Source organism: Mercurialis annua, linkage group LG5 (genome assembly GCF_937616625.2).
Source record: "Mercurialis annua linkage group LG5, ddMerAnnu1.2, whole genome shotgun sequence".
NCBI lineage: Eukaryota > Viridiplantae > Streptophyta > Magnoliopsida > Malpighiales > Euphorbiaceae > Mercurialis > Mercurialis annua.
Window position 1 is genome coordinate 41444250 of NC_065574.1, and position 12468 is coordinate 41456717.

General features: G+C 46.1%; 36 non-coding genes across 36 annotated transcripts; all 36 read left to right on the forward strand.

Annotated features, from left to right (window-relative positions):
* The first annotated feature begins 211 nt into the window (after positions 1–211).
* Positions 212–330, forward strand: LOC126684276 (5S ribosomal RNA). Its single transcript, XR_007642463.1, has one exon. It is a non-coding gene; the product is annotated as a 5S ribosomal RNA (ribosomal RNA).
* A 231-nt stretch (positions 331–561) lies between these two features.
* On the forward strand, positions 562–680 carry LOC126684848 (5S ribosomal RNA). The gene has a single exon (XR_007643015.1). It is a non-coding gene; the product is annotated as a 5S ribosomal RNA (ribosomal RNA).
* Positions 681–905: 225 nt separating this feature from the next.
* Positions 906–1024, forward strand: LOC126684328 (5S ribosomal RNA). The gene has a single exon (XR_007642511.1). It is a non-coding gene; the product is annotated as a 5S ribosomal RNA (ribosomal RNA).
* Positions 1025–1256: 232 nt separating this feature from the next.
* On the forward strand, positions 1257–1375 carry LOC126684288 (5S ribosomal RNA). Its single transcript, XR_007642474.1, has one exon. It is a non-coding gene; the product is annotated as a 5S ribosomal RNA (ribosomal RNA).
* Positions 1376–1600: 225 nt separating this feature from the next.
* LOC126684329 (5S ribosomal RNA) lies at positions 1601–1719 on the forward strand. Its single transcript, XR_007642512.1, has one exon. It is a non-coding gene; the product is annotated as a 5S ribosomal RNA (ribosomal RNA).
* Positions 1720–1951: 232 nt separating this feature from the next.
* LOC126684300 (5S ribosomal RNA) lies at positions 1952–2070 on the forward strand. The gene has a single exon (XR_007642485.1). It is a non-coding gene; the product is annotated as a 5S ribosomal RNA (ribosomal RNA).
* Positions 2071–2295: 225 nt separating this feature from the next.
* Positions 2296–2414, forward strand: LOC126684330 (5S ribosomal RNA). Its single transcript, XR_007642513.1, has one exon. It is a non-coding gene; the product is annotated as a 5S ribosomal RNA (ribosomal RNA).
* A 232-nt stretch (positions 2415–2646) lies between these two features.
* LOC126685066 (5S ribosomal RNA) lies at positions 2647–2764 on the forward strand. Its single transcript, XR_007643221.1, has one exon. It is a non-coding gene; the product is annotated as a 5S ribosomal RNA (ribosomal RNA).
* A 225-nt stretch (positions 2765–2989) lies between these two features.
* LOC126684404 (5S ribosomal RNA) lies at positions 2990–3108 on the forward strand. The gene has a single exon (XR_007642583.1). It is a non-coding gene; the product is annotated as a 5S ribosomal RNA (ribosomal RNA).
* A 225-nt stretch (positions 3109–3333) lies between these two features.
* LOC126684331 (5S ribosomal RNA) lies at positions 3334–3452 on the forward strand. Its single transcript, XR_007642514.1, has one exon. It is a non-coding gene; the product is annotated as a 5S ribosomal RNA (ribosomal RNA).
* A 232-nt stretch (positions 3453–3684) lies between these two features.
* On the forward strand, positions 3685–3802 carry LOC126685067 (5S ribosomal RNA). The gene has a single exon (XR_007643222.1). It is a non-coding gene; the product is annotated as a 5S ribosomal RNA (ribosomal RNA).
* A 225-nt stretch (positions 3803–4027) lies between these two features.
* LOC126684312 (5S ribosomal RNA) lies at positions 4028–4146 on the forward strand. The gene has a single exon (XR_007642496.1). It is a non-coding gene; the product is annotated as a 5S ribosomal RNA (ribosomal RNA).
* A 225-nt stretch (positions 4147–4371) lies between these two features.
* On the forward strand, positions 4372–4490 carry LOC126684332 (5S ribosomal RNA). The gene has a single exon (XR_007642515.1). It is a non-coding gene; the product is annotated as a 5S ribosomal RNA (ribosomal RNA).
* A 232-nt stretch (positions 4491–4722) lies between these two features.
* On the forward strand, positions 4723–4840 carry LOC126685068 (5S ribosomal RNA). Its single transcript, XR_007643223.1, has one exon. It is a non-coding gene; the product is annotated as a 5S ribosomal RNA (ribosomal RNA).
* A 225-nt stretch (positions 4841–5065) lies between these two features.
* On the forward strand, positions 5066–5184 carry LOC126684323 (5S ribosomal RNA). The gene has a single exon (XR_007642507.1). It is a non-coding gene; the product is annotated as a 5S ribosomal RNA (ribosomal RNA).
* A 225-nt stretch (positions 5185–5409) lies between these two features.
* LOC126685013 (5S ribosomal RNA) lies at positions 5410–5528 on the forward strand. The gene has a single exon (XR_007643171.1). It is a non-coding gene; the product is annotated as a 5S ribosomal RNA (ribosomal RNA).
* Positions 5529–5760: 232 nt separating this feature from the next.
* On the forward strand, positions 5761–5879 carry LOC126684335 (5S ribosomal RNA). The gene has a single exon (XR_007642518.1). It is a non-coding gene; the product is annotated as a 5S ribosomal RNA (ribosomal RNA).
* A 225-nt stretch (positions 5880–6104) lies between these two features.
* On the forward strand, positions 6105–6223 carry LOC126684347 (5S ribosomal RNA). The gene has a single exon (XR_007642529.1). It is a non-coding gene; the product is annotated as a 5S ribosomal RNA (ribosomal RNA).
* A 232-nt stretch (positions 6224–6455) lies between these two features.
* Positions 6456–6574, forward strand: LOC126684358 (5S ribosomal RNA). The gene has a single exon (XR_007642540.1). It is a non-coding gene; the product is annotated as a 5S ribosomal RNA (ribosomal RNA).
* A 218-nt stretch (positions 6575–6792) lies between these two features.
* LOC126684671 (5S ribosomal RNA) lies at positions 6793–6911 on the forward strand. The gene has a single exon (XR_007642843.1). It is a non-coding gene; the product is annotated as a 5S ribosomal RNA (ribosomal RNA).
* A 218-nt stretch (positions 6912–7129) lies between these two features.
* Positions 7130–7248, forward strand: LOC126684370 (5S ribosomal RNA). The gene has a single exon (XR_007642551.1). It is a non-coding gene; the product is annotated as a 5S ribosomal RNA (ribosomal RNA).
* Positions 7249–7479: 231 nt separating this feature from the next.
* Positions 7480–7598, forward strand: LOC126684849 (5S ribosomal RNA). The gene has a single exon (XR_007643016.1). It is a non-coding gene; the product is annotated as a 5S ribosomal RNA (ribosomal RNA).
* Positions 7599–7823: 225 nt separating this feature from the next.
* On the forward strand, positions 7824–7942 carry LOC126684855 (5S ribosomal RNA). Its single transcript, XR_007643022.1, has one exon. It is a non-coding gene; the product is annotated as a 5S ribosomal RNA (ribosomal RNA).
* Positions 7943–8174: 232 nt separating this feature from the next.
* LOC126684383 (5S ribosomal RNA) lies at positions 8175–8293 on the forward strand. Its single transcript, XR_007642563.1, has one exon. It is a non-coding gene; the product is annotated as a 5S ribosomal RNA (ribosomal RNA).
* A 225-nt stretch (positions 8294–8518) lies between these two features.
* On the forward strand, positions 8519–8637 carry LOC126684850 (5S ribosomal RNA). The gene has a single exon (XR_007643017.1). It is a non-coding gene; the product is annotated as a 5S ribosomal RNA (ribosomal RNA).
* A 225-nt stretch (positions 8638–8862) lies between these two features.
* Positions 8863–8981, forward strand: LOC126684857 (5S ribosomal RNA). The gene has a single exon (XR_007643024.1). It is a non-coding gene; the product is annotated as a 5S ribosomal RNA (ribosomal RNA).
* A 232-nt stretch (positions 8982–9213) lies between these two features.
* Positions 9214–9332, forward strand: LOC126684395 (5S ribosomal RNA). Its single transcript, XR_007642574.1, has one exon. It is a non-coding gene; the product is annotated as a 5S ribosomal RNA (ribosomal RNA).
* A 225-nt stretch (positions 9333–9557) lies between these two features.
* On the forward strand, positions 9558–9676 carry LOC126685079 (5S ribosomal RNA). The gene has a single exon (XR_007643232.1). It is a non-coding gene; the product is annotated as a 5S ribosomal RNA (ribosomal RNA).
* A 219-nt stretch (positions 9677–9895) lies between these two features.
* Positions 9896–10013, forward strand: LOC126685070 (5S ribosomal RNA). Its single transcript, XR_007643225.1, has one exon. It is a non-coding gene; the product is annotated as a 5S ribosomal RNA (ribosomal RNA).
* Positions 10014–10237: 224 nt separating this feature from the next.
* On the forward strand, positions 10238–10356 carry LOC126684407 (5S ribosomal RNA). Its single transcript, XR_007642586.1, has one exon. It is a non-coding gene; the product is annotated as a 5S ribosomal RNA (ribosomal RNA).
* A 225-nt stretch (positions 10357–10581) lies between these two features.
* On the forward strand, positions 10582–10700 carry LOC126685080 (5S ribosomal RNA). Its single transcript, XR_007643233.1, has one exon. It is a non-coding gene; the product is annotated as a 5S ribosomal RNA (ribosomal RNA).
* A 219-nt stretch (positions 10701–10919) lies between these two features.
* LOC126685071 (5S ribosomal RNA) lies at positions 10920–11037 on the forward strand. The gene has a single exon (XR_007643226.1). It is a non-coding gene; the product is annotated as a 5S ribosomal RNA (ribosomal RNA).
* A 225-nt stretch (positions 11038–11262) lies between these two features.
* LOC126684419 (5S ribosomal RNA) lies at positions 11263–11381 on the forward strand. Its single transcript, XR_007642599.1, has one exon. It is a non-coding gene; the product is annotated as a 5S ribosomal RNA (ribosomal RNA).
* Positions 11382–11606: 225 nt separating this feature from the next.
* Positions 11607–11725, forward strand: LOC126684431 (5S ribosomal RNA). The gene has a single exon (XR_007642610.1). It is a non-coding gene; the product is annotated as a 5S ribosomal RNA (ribosomal RNA).
* A 225-nt stretch (positions 11726–11950) lies between these two features.
* On the forward strand, positions 11951–12069 carry LOC126684443 (5S ribosomal RNA). The gene has a single exon (XR_007642621.1). It is a non-coding gene; the product is annotated as a 5S ribosomal RNA (ribosomal RNA).
* Positions 12070–12301: 232 nt separating this feature from the next.
* Positions 12302–12420, forward strand: LOC126684333 (5S ribosomal RNA). Its single transcript, XR_007642516.1, has one exon. It is a non-coding gene; the product is annotated as a 5S ribosomal RNA (ribosomal RNA).
* Positions 12421–12468: the final 48 nt, after the last annotated feature.

The following is a 12468-nucleotide window of genomic DNA, read 5'->3' on the forward strand; positions in this document are numbered from 1 at the left end:
GCGGTCCGCGCCTGCATTTTTTTAATTATTATCGCCTATCGCGTAAACAGAACGAGTAACGAGCAACGAGCACCGGTGAATTGCAATGCAGGGACTAAACGGGAAATATGAAAAAGTTTAGGGACCAAAACGTACTTTTAAAGATAGTTTTTATTTTGGTTGAATGAGTTGCAAGGCAGCAGATATATACGATGATCGTGCAAGGTGTGACGGGTGCGATCATACCAGCACTAATGCACCGGATCCCATCAGAACTCCGAAGTTAAACGTGCTTGGGCGAGAGCAGTACTAGGATGGGTGACCTCCTGGGAAGTCCTCGTGTTGCACCCCTTTTTTGCATTTTTGCGGTCCGCGCTTGCATTTTTTTAATTATTATCGCCTATCGCGTAAACAGAACGAGTAACGAGAACGAGTAACGAGCACCGGTGAATTGCAATGCAGGGACTAAACGGGAAATATGAAAAAGTTCAGCGACCAAAACGTATTTTTAAAGATAGTTTTTATTTTGGTTGAATGAGTTGCAAGGCAGCAGATATATACGATGATCGTGCAAGGTGTGACGGGTGCGATCATACCAGCACTAATGCACCGGACCCCATCAGAACTCCGAAGTTAAACGTGCTTGGGCGAGAGCAGTACTAGGATGGGTGACCTCCTGGGAAGTCCTCGTGTTGCACCCCTTTTTTGCATTTTTGCGGTCCGCGCCTGCATTTTTTTAATTATTATCGCCTATCGCGTAAACAGAACGAGTAACGAGCAACGAGCACCGGTGAATTGCAATGCAGGGACTAAACGGGAAATATGAAAAAGTTTAGGGACCAAAACGTACTTTTAAAGATAGTTTTTATTTTGGTTGAATGAGTTGCAAGGCAGCAGATATATACGATGATCGTGCAAGGTGTGACGGGTGCGATCATACCAGCACTAATGCACCGGATCCCATCAGAACTCCGAAGCTAAACGTGCTTGGGCGAGAGCAGTACTAGGATGGGTGACCTCCTGGGAAGTCCTCGTGTTGCACCCCTTTTTGGCATTTTTGCGGTCCGCGCCTGCATTTTTTTAATTATTATCGCCTATCGCGTAAACAGAACGAGTAACGAGCAACGAGCAACGAGCACCGGTGAATTGCAATGCAGGGACTAAACGGGAAATATGAAAAAGTTCAGGGACCAAAACGTACTTTTAAAGATAGTTTTTATTTTGGTTGAATGAGTTGCAAGGCAGCAGATATATACGATGATCGTGCAAGGTGTGACGGGTGCGATCATACCAGCACTAATGCACCGGATCCCATCAGAACTCCGAAGTTAAACGTGCTTGGGCGAGAGCAGTACTAGGATGGGTGACCTCCTGGGAAGTCCTCGTGTTGCACCCCTTTTTGGCATTTTTGCGGTCCGCGCCTGCATTTTTTTAATTATTATCGCCTATCGCGTAAACAGAACGAGTAACGAGGAACGAGCACCGGTGAATTGCAATGCAGGGACTAAACGGGAAATATGAAAAAGTTCAGGGACCAAAACGTACTTTTAAAGATAGTTTTTATTTTGGTTGAATGAGTTGCAAGGCAGCAGATATATACGATGATCGTGCAAGGTGTGACGGGTGCGATCATACCAGCACTAATGCACCGGATCCCATCAGAACTCCGAAGCTAAACGTGCTTGGGCGAGAGCAGTACTAGGATGGGTGACCTCCTGGGAAGTCCTCGTGTTGCACCCCTTTTTGGCATTTTTGCGGTCCGCGCCTGCATTTTTTTAATTATTATCGCCTATCGCGTAAACAGAACGAGTAACGAGCAACGAGCAACGAGCACCGGTGAATTGCAATGCAGGGACTAAACGGGAAATATGAAAAAGTTCAGCGACCAAAACGTACTTTTAAAGATAGTTTTTATTTTGGTTGAATGAGTTGCAAGGCAGCAGATATATACGATGATCGTGCAAGGTGTGACGGGTGCGATCATACCAGCACTAATGCACCGGATCCCATCAGAACTCCGAAGTTAAACGTGCTTGGGCGAGAGCAGTACTAGGATGGGTGACCTCCTGGGAAGTCCTCGTGTTGCACCCCTTTTTGGCATTTTTGCGGTCCGCGCCTGCATTTTTTTAATTATTATCGCCTATCGCGTAAACAGAACGAGTAACGAGTAACGAGCACCGGTGAATTGCAATGCAGGGACTAAACGGGAAATATGAAAAAGTTCAGGGACCAAAACGTACTTTTAAAGATAGTTTTTATTTTGGTTGAATGAGTTGCAAGGCAGCAGATATATACGATGATCGTGCAAGGTGTGACGGGTGCGATCATACCAGCACTAATGCACCGGATCCCATCAGAACTCCGAAGCTAAACGTGCTTGGGCGAGAGCAGTACTAGGATGGGTGACCTCCTGGGAAGTCCTCGTGTTGCACCCCTTTTTGGCATTTTTGCGGTCCGCGCCTGCATTTTTTTAATTATTATCGCCTATCGCGTAAACAGAACGAGTAACGAGCAACGAGCAACGAGCACCGGTGAATTGCAATGCAGGGACTAAACGGGAAATATGAAAAAGTTCAGGGACCAAAACGTACTTTTAAAGATAGTTTTTATTTTGGTTGAATGAGTTGCAAGGCAGCAGATATATACGATGATCGTGCAAGGTGTGACGGGTGCGATCATACCAGCACTAATGCACCGGATCCCTCAGAACTCCGAAGTTAAACGTGCTTGGGCGAGAGCAGTACTAGGATGGGTGACCTCCTGGGAAGTCCTCGTGTTGCACCCCTTTTTGGCATTTTTGCGGTCCGCGCCTGCATTTTTTTAATTATTATCGCCTATCGCGTAAACAGAACGAGTAACGAGCAACGAGCACCGGTGAATTGCAATGCAGGGACTAAACGGGAAATATGAAAAAGTTCAGGGACCAAAACGTACTTTTAAAGATAGTTTTTATTTTGGTTGAATGAGTTGCAAGGCAGCAGATATATACGATGATCGTGCAAGGTGTGACGGGTGCGATCATACCAGCACTAATGCACCGGATCTCATCAGAACTCCGAAGTTAAACGTGCTTGGGCGAGAGCAGTACTAGGATGGGTGACCTCCTGGGAAGTCCTCGTGTTGCACCCCTTTTTTGCATTTTTGCGGTCCGCGCCTGCATTTTTTTAATTATTATCGCCTATCGCGTAAACAGAACGAGTAACGAGTAACGAGCACCGGTGAATTGCAATGCAGGGACTAAACGGGAAATATGAAAAAGTTCAGGGACCAAAACGTACTTTTAAAGATAGTTTTTATTTTGGTTGAATGAGTTGCAAGGCAGCAGATATATACGATGATCGTGCAAGGTGTGACGGGTGCGATCATACCAGCACTAATGCACCGGATCCCATCAGAACTCCGAAGCTAAACGTGCTTGGGCGAGAGCAGTACTAGGATGGGTGACCTCCTGGGAAGTCCTCGTGTTGCACCCCTTTTTGGCATTTTTGCGGTCCGCGCCTGCATTTTTTTAATTATTATCGCCTATCGCGTAAACAGAACGAGTAACGAGCAACGAGCAACGAGCACCGGTGAATTGCAATGCAGGGACTAAACGGGAAATATGAAAAAGTTCAGGGACCAAAACGTACTTTTAAAGATAGTTTTTATTTTGGTTGAATGAGTTGCAAGGCAGCAGATATATACGATGATCGTGCAAGGTGTGACGGGTGCGATCATACCAGCACTAATGCACCGGATCCCTCAGAACTCCGAAGTTAAACGTGCTTGGGCGAGAGCAGTACTAGGATGGGTGACCTCCTGGGAAGTCCTCGTGTTGCACCCCTTTTTGGCATTTTTGCGGTCCGCGCCTGCATTTTTTTAATTATTATCGCCTATCGCGTAAACAGAACGAGTAACGAGCAACGAGCACCGGTGAATTGCAATGCAGGGACTAAACGGGAAATATGAAAAAGTTCAGGGACCAAAACGTACTTTTAAAGATAGTTTTTATTTTGGTTGAATGAGTTGCAAGGCAGCAGATATATACGATGATCGTGCAAGGTGTGACGGGTGCGATCATACCAGCACTAATGCACCGGATCCCATCAGAACTCCGAAGTTAAACGTGCTTGGGCGAGAGCAGTACTAGGATGGGTGACCTCCTGGGAAGTCCTCGTGTTGCACCCCTTTTTTGCATTTTTGCGGTCCGCGCCTGCATTTTTTTAATTATTATCGCCTATCGCGTAAACAGAACGAGTAACGAGTAACGAGCACCGGTGAATTGCAATGCAGGGACTAAACGGGAAATATGAAAAAGTTCAGGGACCAAAACGTACTTTTAAAGATAGTTTTTATTTTGGTTGAATGAGTTGCAAGGCAGCAGATATATACGATGATCGTGCAAGGTGTGACGGGTGCGATCATACCAGCACTAATGCACCGGATCCCATCAGAACTCCGAAGCTAAACGTGCTTGGGCGAGAGCAGTACTAGGATGGGTGACCTCCTGGGAAGTCCTCGTGTTGCACCCCTTTTTGGCATTTTTGCGGTCCGCGCCTGCATTTTTTTAATTATTATCGCCTATCGCGTAAACAGAACGAGTAACGAGCAACGAGCAACGAGCACCGGTGAATTGCAATGCAGGGACTAAACGGGAAATATGAAAAAGTTCAGGGACCAAAACGTACTTTTAAAGATAGTTTTTATTTTGGTTGAATGAGTTGCAAGGCAGCAGATATATACGATGATCGTGCAAGGTGTGACGGGTGCGATCATACCAGCACTAATGCACCGGATCCCTCAGAACTCCGAAGTTAAACGTGCTTGGGCGAGAGCAGTACTAGGATGGGTGACCTCCTGGGAAGTCCTCGTGTTGCACCCCTTTTTGGCATTTTTGCGGTCCGCGCCTGCATTTTTTTAATTATTATCGCCTATCGCGTAAACAGAACGAGTAACGAGTAACGAGCACCGGTGAATTGCAATGCAGGGACTAAACGGGAAATATGAAAAAGTTCAGGGACCAAAACGTACTTTTAAAGATAGTTTTTATTTTGGTTGAATGAGTTGCAAGGCAGCAGATATATACGATGATCGTGCAAGGTGTGACGGGTGCGATCATACCAGCACTAATGCACCGGATCCCATCAGAACTCCGAAGTTAAACGTGCTTGGGCGAGAGCAGTACTAGGATGGGTGACCTCCTGGGAAGTCCTCGTGTTGCACCCCTTTTTTGCATTTTTGCGGTCCGCGCCTGCATTTTTTTAATTATTATCGCCTATCGCGTAAACAGAACGAGCAACGAGCAACGAGCACCGGTGAATTGCAATGCAGGGACTAAACGGGAAATATGAAAAAGTTCAGGGACCAAAACGTACTTTTAAAGATAGTTTTTATTTTGGTTGAATGAGTTGCAAGGCAGCAGATATATACGATGATCGTGCAAGGTGTGACGGGTGCGATCATACCAGCACTAATGCACCGAATCCCATCAGAACTCCGAAGTTAAACGTGCTTGGGCGAGAGCAGTACTAGGATGGGTGACCTCCTGGGAAGTCCTCGTGTTGCACCCGTTTTTTGCATTTTTGCGGTCCACGCGTGCATTTTATTAATTATTATCGCCTATCGCATAAACAGAACGAGTAACGAGTAACGAGCAACGAGCACCGGTGAATTGCAATGCAGGGACTAAACGGGAAATATGAAAAAGTTCAGGGACCAAAACGTACTTTTAAAGATAGTTTTTATTTTGGTTGAATGAGTTGCAAGGCAGCAGATATATACGATGATCGTGCAAGGTGTGACGGGTGCGATCATACCAGCACTAATGCACCGGATCCCATCAGAACTCCGAAGTTAAACGTGCTTGGGCGAGAGCAGTACTAGGATGGGTGACCTCCTGGGAAGTCCTCGTGTTGCACCCCTTTTTGGCATTTTTGCGGTCCGCGCCTGCATTTTTTTAATTATTATCGCCTATCGCGTAAACAGAACGAGTAACGAGTAACGAGCACCGGTGAATTGCAATGCAGGGACTAAACGGGAAATATGAAAAAGTTCAGGGACCAAAACGTACTTTTAAAGATAGTTTTTATTTTGGTTGAATGAGTTGCAAGGCAGCGGATATATACGATGATCGTGCAAGGTGTGACGGGTGCGATCATACCAGCACTAATGCACCGGATCCCATCAGAACTCCGAAGTTAAACGTGCTTGGGCGAGAGCAGTACTAGGATGGGTGACCTCCTGGGAAGTCCTCGTGTTGCACCCCTTTTTGGCATTTTTGCGGTCCGCGCCTGCATTTTTTTAATTATTATCGCCTATCGCGTAAACAGAACGAGTAACGAGCAACGAGCAACGAGCACCGGTGAATTGCAATGCAGGGACTAAACGGGAAATATGAAAAAGTTCAGGGACCAAAACGTACTTTTAAAGATAGTTTTTATTTTGGTTGAATGAGTTGCAAGGCAGCAGATATATACGATGATCGTGCAAGGTGTGACGGGTGCGATCATACCAGCACTAATGCACCGGATCCCATCAGAACTCCGAAGTTAAACGTGCTTGGGCGAGAGCAGTACTAGGATGGGTGACCTCCTGGGAAGTCCTCGTGTTGCACCCCTTTTTGGCATTTTTGCGGTCCGCGCCTGCATTTTTTTAATTATTATCGCCTATCGCGTAAACAGAACGAGTAACGAGCACCGGTGAATTGCAATGCAGGGACTAAACGGGAAATATGAAAAAGTTCAGAGACCAAAACGTACTTTTAAAGATAGTTTTTATTTTGGTTGAATGAGTTGCAAGGCTGCAGATATATACGATGATCGTGCAAGGTGTGACGGTTGCGATCATACCAGCACTAATGCACCGGATCCCATCTGAACTCCGAAGTTAAACGTGCTTGGGCGAGAGCAGTACTAGGATGGGTGACCTCCTGGGAAGTCCTCGTGTTGCACCCCTTTTTTGCATTTTTGCGGTCCGCGCCTGCATTTTTTTAATTATTATCGCCTATCGCGTAAACAGAACGAGTAACGAGCACCGGTGAATTGCAATGCAGGGACTAAACGGGAAATATGAAAAAGTTCAGAGACCAAAACGTACTTTTAAAGATAGTTTTTATTTTGGTTGAATGAGTTGCAAGGCAGCAGATATATACGATGATCGTGCAAGGTGTGACGGGTGCGATCATACCAGCACTAATGCACCGGATCCCATCAGAACTCCGAAGTTAAACGTGCTTGGGCGAGAGCAGTACTAGGATGGGTGACCTCCTGGGAAGTCCTCGTGTTGCACCCCTTTTTTGCATTTTTGCGGTCCGCGCTTGCATTTTTTTAATTATTATCGCCTATCGCGTAAACAGAACGAGTAACGAGAACGAGTAACGAGCACCGGTGAATTGCAATGCAGGGACTAAACGGGAAATATGAAAAAGTTCAGCGACCAAAACGTATTTTTAAAGATAGTTTTTATTTTGGTTGAATGAGTTGCAAGGCAGCAGATATATACGATGATCGTGCAAGGTGTGACGGGTGCGATCATACCAGCACTAATGCACCGGACCCCATCAGAACTCCGAAGTTAAACGTGCTTGGGCGAGAGCAGTACTAGGATGGGTGACCTCCTGGGAAGTCCTCGTGTTGCACCCCTTTTTGGCATTTTTGCGGTCCGCGCCTGCATTTTTTTAATTATTATCGCCTATCGCGTAAACAGAACGAGTAACGAGCAACGAGCACCGGTGAATTGCAATGCAGGGACTAAACGGGAAATATGAAAAAGTTTAGGGACCAAAACGTACTTTTAAAGATAGTTTTTATTTTGGTTGAATGAGTTGCAAGGCAGCAGATATATACGATGATCGTGCAAGGTGTGACGGGTGCGATCATACCAGCACTAATGCACCAGATCCCATCAGAACTCCGAAGCTAAACGTGCTTGGGCGAGAGCAGTACTAGGATGGGTGACCTCCTGGGAAGTCCTCGTGTTGCACCCCTTTTTGGCATTTTTGCGGTCCGCGCCTGCATTTTTTTAATTATTATCGCCTATCGCGTAAACAGAACGAGTAACGAGCAACGAGCAACGAGCACCGGTGAATTGCAATGCAGGGACTAAACGGGAAATATGAAAAAGTTCAGGGACCAAAACGTACTTTTAAAGATAGTTTTTATTTTGGTTGAATGAGTTGCAAGGCAGCAGATATATACGATGATCGTGCAAGGTGTGACGGGTGCGATCATACCAGCACTAATGCACCGGATCCCATCAGAACTCCGAAGTTAAACGTGCTTGGGCGAGAGCAGTACTAGGATGGGTGACCTCCTGGGAAGTCCTCGTGTTGCACCCCTTTTTGGCATTTTTGCGGTCCGCGCCTGCATTTTTTTAATTATTATCGCCTATCGCGTAAACAGAACGAGTAACGAGTAACGAGCACCGGTGAATTGCAATGCAGGGACTAAACGGGAAATATGAAAAAGTTCAGGGACCAAAACGTACTTTTAAAGATAGTTTTTATTTTGGTTGAATGAGTTGCAAGGCAGCAGATATATACGATGATCGTGCAAGGTGTGACGGGTGCGATCATACCAGCACTAATGCACCGGACCCCATCAGAACTCCGAAGTTAAACGTGCTTGGGCGAGAGCAGTACTAGGATGGGTGACCTCCTGGGAAGTCCTCGTGTTGCACCCCTTTTTGGCATTTTTGCGGTCCGCGCCTGCATTTTTTTAATTATTATCGCCTATCGCGTAAACAGAACGAGTAACGAGCAACGAGCACCGGTGAATTGCAATGCAGGGACTAAACGGGAAATATGAAAAAGTTTAGGGACCAAAACGTACTTTTAAAGATAGTTTTTATTTTGGTTGAATGAGTTGCAAGGCAGCAGATATATACGATGATCGTGCAAGGTGTGACGGGTGCGATCATACCAGCACTAATGCACCAGATCCCATCAGAACTCCGAAGCTAAACGTGCTTGGGCGAGAGCAGTACTAGGATGGGTGACCTCCTGGGAAGTCCTCGTGTTGCACCCCTTTTTGGCATTTTTGCGGTCCGCGCCTGCATTTTTTTAATTATTATCGCCTATCGCGTAAACAGAACGAGTAACGAGCAACGAGCAACGAGCACCGGTGAATTGCAATGCAGGGACTAAACGGGAAATATGAAAAAGTTCAGGGACCAAAACGTACTTTTAAAGATAGTTTTTATTTTGGTTGAATGAGTTGCAAGGCAGCAGATATATACGATGATCGTGCAAGGTGTGACGGGTGCGATCATACCAGCACTAATGCACCGGATCCCATCAGAACTCCGAAGTTAAACGTGCTTGGGCGAGAGCAGTACTAGGATGGGTGACCTCCTGGGAAGTCCTCGTGTTGCACCCCTTTTTGGCATTTTTGCGGTCCGCGCCTGCATTTTTTTAATTATTATCGCCTATCGCGTAAACAGAACGAGTAACGAGTAACGAGCACCGGTGAATTGCAATGCAGGGACTAAACGGGAAATATGAAAAAGTTCAGGGACCAAAACGTACTTTTAAAGATAGTTTTTATTTTGGTTGAATGAGTTGCAAGGCAGCAGATATATACGATGATCGTGCAAGGTGTGACGGGTGCGATCATACCAGCACTAATGCACCGGATCCCATCAGAACTCCGAAGCTAAACGTGCTTGGGCGAGAGCAGTACTAGGATGGGTGACCTCCTGGGAAGTCCTCGTTTGGCATTTTTGCGGTCCGCGCCTGCATTTTTTTAATTATTATCGCCTATCGCGTAAACAGAACGAGTAACGAGCAACGAGCAACGAGCACCGGTGAATTGCAATGCAGGGACTAAACGGGAAATATGAAAAAGTTCAGGGACCAAAACGTACTTTTAAAGATAGTTTTTATTTTGGTTGAATGAGTTGCAAGGCAGCAGATATATACGATGATCGTGCAAGGTGTGACGGGTGCGATCATACCAGCACTAATGCACCGGATCCCTCAGAACTCCGAAGTTAAACGTGCTTGGGCGAGAGCAGTACTAGGATGGGTGACCTCCTGGGAAGTCCTCGTGTTGCACCCCTTTTTGGCATTTTTGCGGTCCGCGCCTGCATTTTTTAATTATTATCGCCTATCGCGTAAACAGAACGAGTAACGAGTAACGAGCACCGGTGAATTGCAATGCAGGGACTAAACGGGAAATATGAAAAAGTTCAGGGACCAAAACGTACTTTTAAAGATATTTTTTATTTTGGTTGAATGAGTTGCAAGGCAGCAGATATATACGATGATCGTGCAAGGTGTGACGGGTGCGATCATACCAGCACTAATGCACCGGATCCCATCAGAACTCCGAAGTTAAACGTGCTTGGGCGAGAGCAGTACTAGGATGGGTGACCTCCTGGGAAGTCCTCGTGTTGCACCCCTTTTTGGCATTTTTGCGGTCCGCGCCTGCATTTTTTTAATTATTATCGCCTATCGCGTAAACAGAACGAGTAACGAGTAACGAGCACCGGTGAATTGCAATGCAGGGACTAAACGGGAAATATGAAAAAGTTCAGGGACCAAAACGTACTTTTAAAGATAGTTTTTATTTTGGTTGAATGAGTTGCAAGGCAGCAGATATATACGATGATCGTGCAAGGTGTGACGGGTGCGATCATACCAGCACTAATGCACCGGATCCCATCAGAACTCCGAAGCTAAACGTGCTTGGGCGAGAGCAGTACTAGGATGGGTGACCTCCTGGGAAGTCCTCGTTTGGCATTTTTGCGGTCCGCGCCTGCATTTTTTTAATTATTATCGCCTATCGCGTAAACAGAACGAGTAACGAGCAACGAGCAACGAGCACCGGTGAATTGCAATGCAGGGACTAAACGGGAAATATGAAAAAGTTCAGGGACCAAAACGTACTTTTAAAGATAGTTTTTATTTTGGTTGAATGAGTTGCAAGGCAGCAGATATATACGATGATCGTGCAAGGTGTGACGGGTGCGATCATACCAGCACTAATGCACCGGATCCCTCAGAACTCCGAAGTTAAACGTGCTTGGGCGAGAGCAGTACTAGGATGGGTGACCTCCTGGGAAGTCCTCGTGTTGCACCCCTTTTTGGCATTTTTGCGGTCCGCGCCTGCATTTTTTTAATTATTATCGCCTATCGCGTAAACAGAACGAGTAACGAGTAACGAGCACCGGTGAATTGCAATGCAGGGACTAAACGGGAAATATGAAAAAGTTCAGGGACCAAAACGTACTTTTAAAGATATTTTTTATTTTGGTTGAATGAGTTGCAAGGCAGCAGATATATACGATGATCGTGCAAGGTGTGACGGGTGCGATCATACCAGCACTAATGCACCGGATCCCATCAGAACTCCGAAGTTAAACGTGCTTGGGCGAGAGCAGTACTAGGATGGGTGACCTCCTGGGAAGTCCTCGTGTTGCACCCCTTTTTTGCATTTTTGCGGTCCGCGCCTGCATTTTTTTAATTATTATCGCCTATCGCGTAAACAGAACGAGCAACGAGCAACGAGCACCGGTGAATTGCAATGCAGGGACTAAACGGGAAATATGAAAAAGTTCAGGGACCAAAACGTACTTTTAAAGATAGTTTTTATTTTGGTTGAATGAGTTGCAAGGCAGCAGATATATACGATGATCGTGCAAGGTGTGACGGGTGCGATCATACCAGCACTAATGCACCGGATCCCATCAGAACTCCGAAGTTAAACGTGCTTGGGCGAGAGCAGTACTAGGATGGGTGACCTCCTGGGAAGTCCTCGTGTTGCACCCCTTTTTGGCATTTTTGCGGTCCGCGCCTGCATTTTTTTAATTATTATCGCCTATCGCGTAAACAGAACGAGTAACGAGTAACGAGCACCGGTGAATTGCAATGCAGGGACTAAACGGGAAATATGAAAAAGTTCAGGGACCAAAACGTACTTTTAAAGATAGTTTTTATTTTGGTTGAATGAGTTGCAAGGCAGCGGATATATACGATGATCGTGCAAGGTGTGACGGGTGCGATCATACCAGCACTAATGCACCGGATCCCATCAGAACTCCGAAGTTAAACGTGCTTGGGCGAGAGCAGTACTAGGATGGGTGACCTCCTGGGAAGTCCTCGTGTTGCACCCCTTTTTGGCATTTTTGCGGTCCGCGCCTGCATTTTTTTAATTATTATCGCCTATCGCGTAAACAGAACGAGTAACGAGCAACGAGCAACGAGCACCGGTGAATTGCAATGCAGGGACTAAACGGGAAATATGAAAAAGTTCAGGGACCAAAACGTACTTTTAAAGATAGTTTTTATTTTGGTTGAATGAGTTGCAAGGCAGCAGATATATACGATGATCGTGCAAGGTGTGACGGGTGCGATCATACCAGCACTAATGCACCGGATCCCATCAGAACTCCGAAGCTAAACGTGCTTGGGCGAGAGCAGTACTAGGATGGGTGACCTCCTGGGAAGTCCTCGTGTTGCACCCCTTTTTGGCATTTTTGCGGTCCGCGCCTGCATTTTTTTAATTATTATCG